This window comes from Callithrix jacchus, chromosome 5 (assembly GCF_049354715.1).
Source record: "Callithrix jacchus isolate 240 chromosome 5, calJac240_pri, whole genome shotgun sequence".
Classification (NCBI taxonomy): domain Eukaryota; kingdom Metazoa; phylum Chordata; class Mammalia; order Primates; family Cebidae; genus Callithrix; species Callithrix jacchus.
This window is the reverse complement of record NC_133506.1, coordinates 71,552,480-71,558,662: the sequence shown is the minus strand read 5'-3', so window position 1 is coordinate 71,558,662 and position 6,183 is coordinate 71,552,480. Positions and strand designations below refer to the sequence as shown.

Genomic DNA, 6,183 nt, shown 5'->3' with positions numbered 1-6,183 from the left:
GTGTGCCATTTGCCCTATATTGCAAAAGTATCTTAATCAAGTATCATTTTTTTTTTTTTGTCAGGGCTCAAAAAGGATTTCTCTGCTCCTTAACCAGTTTTCATGTTGGGTTCTTGCTTTTGGATTACAGAGGAGTGCATGGTGGAATCACTGAGCAGGGCTAAAACAGATCTTAAGTTTTGATTTTTTGTAGGTGGCTGTTTTTGCTGTTTTTTTTTCTTTTCTCCCATCATCGTGACCACGGGCAGAAAGTAAGCATCCTTGCAGCTTCCTTATGCTGATTATACAGCTTTTTTAGGTGCTGAAATGCCTCCAGATTTTAGGCTTTATAAAAGGATCTTTGTTTCAGATCCCTACTTTGGACAGTGTGAAACCACATTTCCCAGATTAGGATACACACTGGTTAATGGTGGTATCAAGTCCAGTTTACTAATCTGACTTTGAGGTCTGTATTTGTTTTTGAATATGGGTATAATTTTGCTATTGATTTTATAGTTTTCAAAATTTAATAAAGTGTATTTTTGAGAAAAGTTTTAGGTTTGTAGCTAACTTGAGTGGAAATGAAGTTATCATGAGCTCCTATCCTTGCACACACACAGCCTCCCCACTGTTGACGTCTTGCACCACAGTGGTACATTTGGTACAACCAATGAACCACAGTGGTACATCACCACCCAAAGTCCATAGTTTACAGTAGGGTTCACATTCTATGGGTTTTGCCAAATATATAATGACACACATCACCACTGTAGTGTCATACAGAATCATTTTACTGTCCTAAAAGTCATCTTAAATATATGTTTTATCCATTATTTCTATAGTTTTTAGTTAGGCAAAGGAAAAGGAGCCAATACTAACTTAGATGAGCATGAATATAGATGTCTTCCTCCAGTTTTATAATGTATTTCATTATTATTATTATTATTTTTTTTTTTTTGAGGTCACTTTTGTGACCCAGGCTGGAGTGCAATGGCGCGATCTCGGTTCACCGCAACCTCTGCCTCCTGGGTTCAGGCAATTCTCCTGCCTCAGCCTCCCGAGTAGCTGGGATTACAGGCACGCGCCACCATGCCCAGCTAATTTTTTGTATCTTTAGTAGAGATGGGGTCTCGCCATGTTGACCAAGATGGTCTCGATCTCTTGACCTCATGATCCACCTGCCTCAGCCTCCCAAAGTGCTGGGATTACAGGCATGAGCCACCGCGCCCGGCCTCATTATTATTATTATATAAAAATATTTTTTCCATGTTTTTAGTAGAAATATGACAAAGGTAAAAAAATTCAGTAAGCTTCAAGATGTTAAAATTTCAATGATCACATGGTTAATGGAAATTTGTTATCGTGATGAACATTCTTTAATATCACAAAACTTTTGCTGAAGACTTTGTTTTTTACATTAAATCTGTTTCCCTTTGTCACACTATAGTGTATATCTTGCAATCTAATATTTTATTCTCTGCATCTTAACACTAATGAAGTAATACAGAATCAGACACTCAGGATTATTGCATGGTTCATACTTATAAAATTGTCATGTGAAGTGTATAACGTTAAATAATATTTAAGATATTTTCATACAATTCCTTTTGCTTGCTTATTTTGAAGATAAGGCACTAGCAAAAATGCCAACAGAAAGAATATAAAGAATATACATATATGTAATTCACCATTTAGATATTAAAACAAGACATCATTTAAACTCACATCTGTAAAATGTTAAAAAAAAAGATCTTATCTCTGTATGGGTACAATAATGCTATATATTGATAACTTTGACCCTTTTTTTTTTTTTACAAAAGTAGAAATATTACAAATAATTGTTTTTAAAGTTATATTGTTTTTGGATATAATTGATTTGGCATCAACTTGTTTTGTTTTTGTTTTTTTTTTAAAAAAGGCAACTATGTCCTTTAAGCTAATGAAATGGTATTTCCACCATTTATGTCACTGAATGCTCTAGGCCTTATCCTGAACTTTTCAACTCACATGTGCATCTTGACTAAGATTCTCTCTCTCTCCAGAGAGATAGCTGTATATATACATAGGTCTATATATATACATATATATATAACACATATATAATGATACACACACACACAGACACACACATGCATAGCTCCTAAGATATCTGCTGTGCTTATATTATCTCTGGTAGAAAAAATATTCTCAAAAAGGAAAACCAACTGCTTAGTAACATTAAAGACATTTGTGCATTTAAGCAATATCTTCTTAAAATTTGCATGGAAAAAAACAGTTGCCATACAAAACAGTCTCTTTAAAATGAATACAAAAACAGATTTTATTTTTCCTTAATTTTTGAGAAATTATCACGCTAATTGTAATTTTGGAAATAGCCAAAGAAAGCAGGTTGATAGATTGTTAACAAAAGGCCTAAAAATATTAGCCAATATGGTCTAAGAGATGATGTGAATAATTTGTTAGTTAAATATGTGTGTTCTCCAATGTTTGTCATTTGACATGTTTTATATTGCTCTTGACGTTAAAAATTTTACGATTAACATGATCAACATTAATCAAACATTTCTGAGTGGAAACAACTTTCTAAGTATAACTACTGGCTGTGGAATCTCACTGCCACAATAGTTATTATATGTTTATGTATGTAAGACCTCGTTTATAAACCTGCAAACTATTAGGTTTCTAATGGGTACTGAAAAAATGAACAGTCGAAACATTCTAAGGTTTAACACCGCAAACTGCAAAATTTCTCTTATTTTATTGGGTGGTTTGGTGCCAAACCCCAGGACCCCTTTCAGCCACATTAAGTTCATCTGTAAAAGCAGAGTATGGAGTACGCAGTAGTGAAGATTTAACCAGGATTGTTAATACAAAGGAACTGGACAAAGTGAGCAGGGCAAAGGTTTATGCCAACTGAGTTGTTGTGATCACTGACTCATCAATTAAAGTTGAGTAGAACAGAAAAGTTAGAATGAGGAGCGTAGAAAAATGGCAGCTCTAGTAAGTCTGAGGTCCATGAAGAGTTATCATTGAGAATGAGCTGTCAGAGAGCAAAGTATTTAAAATTAAGATTATGATGGGTTTGCATCTATTAGTAACAGCAAGATCTAGGGTATGACATTTATGTGTGTGCATATGTGTATGTATGTGCGCGTGTTTAAATGTTTACGAATCTTGTGTTCTACTATTCTCATGTAGAAAACATTGTTTTCTTTAGCAAAATTAAAAGTTTTATTACCCAGTGATCACACGCTCCTTCCACTCCTTAGTGCTCCTTGTTGTCTCCAAATTGCAGAACTCTGCTAGAGTTTTTCATTTCCTTCATGAGCAATTTATTTCTGCCACTGGATATAAGCTATCCCTCATTTCTCATCATTTACATTACCTAATATTAATATAAATTTTGTAAGTTTCAAAGAGATTTTTCAAATATTAATATAAGCATTACCTATAGTTATGAAATTACTACCAATGTAGATATCAAATACATATCTAGTTCATAGTAACAGATATATTCAGCATTAGATGACAAAATATGAATAAGTAAATTAAGAAAATAATAAATACATGAGTTAATAAAAGAAGCAATGGAAGTAATGTTTTTCTTTTAAAATTCTCTAGATAGTACTAGGACCAAGAGCATTGGATTGCTGGGACGGTTGATGTGATGTTTGGCATTTTAATATTATTGCTTTCTACATCATCAATTCACCTGTATGTAGTAAACTGACTTAGGACACAGGAGACTTGCGTTTGATACCTCTCTCTATTATTTAATAATGGATATATTTCAAAAATGCCTTAGAACTCATATGTACATTCTGTCTGTTCTTAAAAAGTGTGCCACTGCTCAATGTAAGGGTGACAAGAGCACTGAATTAAAAAGATTTCTAGAGGCTCCAACGGCCGCCGCGGCCGCCGCCGCCCGGGCCCCCGCCCCAGGCCCCGGCCCCGCGGGGCCTCCAGCTCCCACCTAGGGGGCGTTGCCGCCGCCGTCGCCGCGGCGCTCCGCAGCACGCAAGGCGCCCTCCTTCCCTCCAGCCGGCCCGGGTGCACGGGCCACGCGTTGGGCACCACCCAGGCCGGCCGGCCAGCCGTGGGCGGCGCCCCGAGCCCCCGCTGAGCTCTGGGGGCCCCGCTGCGGCCGAGGCCTTGTTCCCGGTGTTCCCTTGCACGCTGCTGGCCCCCGCCTTCCCCGTGCTGGGCCTGGACTCCCAGGGGGTGGGCGGCCTCATGAACTCCTTCCCGCCACCTCAGGGTCACGCCCAGAACCCCCTGCAGGTCGGGGCTGAGCTCCAGTCCCGCTTCTTTGCCTCCCAGGGCTGCGCCCAGAGTTCATTCCAAGCTGCGCCGGCGCCCCCGCCCACACCCAGGCCCTGGCGGCCGAGCCCCTCCAGGTGGACTTGCTCCCGGTGCTCGCTGCTGCCCAGGAGTCCGCCGCCTCCGCTGTCGCCGCCTCCATGGTGGACACAGCAGCCCTGAAACAGCCCCTGGCGCCCCCTCCGCCACCCCCACCCGTGTTGGCGCCTGCGGCCGAGGCCGCACCCCCCGCCTCCGCCACCACCATCGCCGCGGCGGCGGCCACCGCCTTCGTAGCCCCAACATCGACGGTAGCGGTGGCCCCAGTCGCGTCTGCCTTGGAGAAGACAAAGAGCAAGGGGCCCTACATCTGCGCTCTCTGTGCCAAGGAATTCAAGAACGGCTACAACCACCGGAGGCACGAAGCCATCCACACGGGAGCCAAGGCCGGCTGGGTCCCCTCGGGTGCTATGAAGATGCCCACTATGGTGCCCCTGAGCCTCCTGAGCGTGACCCAGCTGAGCGGAGCCGGCGGGGGAGGAGGAGAAGCGGGTGCCCGCGGCGGTGCGGCCGCAGTGGCCGCCTGGCGTGGTGACCACGACCGCCTAGGGGAAGCGCATCCGGAAGAACCACGCCTGCGAGATGTGCGGCAAGGCCTTCCGCGACGTCTGCCACCTGAACCGACACAAGCTGTCGCACTTGGACGAGGAGAAGCCCTACCAGTGCCGGGTGTGCCAACAGCGCTTCAAGCGCAAGGACCGCATGAGCTACCACGTGCGCTCACCTGACGGCGCTGTACTGAAGCCCTACAATTGCTCCCACTGTGGCAAGAGCTTCTCCCGGCCGGATCACCTCAACAGTCACATCAGAGAAGTGCACTCAACAGAACAGCCCTTCAAATGTGAGAAATGTGAAGCGGCTGTCGCCACGAAGGATCGGCTGCCGGCGCACACAGTACGACAGGAGGAGAAGGTGCCATGTCATGTGTGTGGCAAGAGGCTGAGCTCGGCTCATATATTTCGGACCACATGAAGGTGCACAGCCAGGGCCCTCACCATGTCTGTGAGCTCTGCAACAAAGGCTTCACCACGGCAACATACCTGCGCATCCACGCGGTGAAGGACCACGGGCTCCAGGCCCCGCGGGCTCACCGCATCCTCTGCAAGCTGTGCAGCGTTCAAGACCCCTGCCCAGCTGGCTGGCCACATGCAGACCCATCTGGGGGGGCGCCCCCCCCGTCCCAGGAGACGCCCCCCCAGCCACAGCCCACCTGCTGAGGGGGACCCCGCACCCACCAGGTACTGGTGAGGTTTGTCCAATGGCGGCTGCGGCAGCAGCGGCGGTGGCAGCAGCAGCGGCGGCAGCAGCAGCGGCGGCAGCTGTGGCAGTGGCAGTAGCAGCTCCTCCCACAGCTTTGGGCTCCCTCTCGGGGGCAGAGGGGGTGTTTGTGAGCTCTCAGCCACTTCCCTCCCAGCCCTGGTGAGCTCCAAGTTGGTTGTGGGGGAGAGGGGAGAATGGAGTAGAGTTCCTTGGTACAGGCTCCTCTCCCCCCTCTTTTTCCACCAACTCCTCACTACTTCCCCACCAACCAAGGAGCCTCCGGAAGGAAAGGAGGAAGAAATGTTTTAGGGGAATTCGCTAGGTTTTAACGATTTGTTTCTCCTGCACCTCTCTTCTGTCAGACCTGACCCCACACAAACCTGTCCCCTCGGTTGTGTTGAAGTCCCATGGACAGTGGGCAGGAGTGGCAGAGGACAGGAGCAGCCACTGTCCGTACCTCCTCTCCTCTCTGTAAGCCTGTGCCCTTTCCTCCCAGGGACTTGTGAGCCTCTTCCTTCAATGGTTCTCTTACTCTCCTTCCAATCCTCTCTCCTTGCTGTCTACTGCCCCTCCCTGGGGAGTTGG

General features: G+C 45.8%; 1 pseudogene; it reads left to right on the top strand.

Moving 5' to 3' along the window:
• The first annotated feature begins 3,989 nt into the window (after window positions 1-3,989).
• On the top strand, window positions 3,990-5,559 carry LOC144582553 (myc-associated zinc finger protein pseudogene; annotated as a pseudogene).
• The last annotated feature ends 624 nt before the right edge of the window (window positions 5,560-6,183 follow it).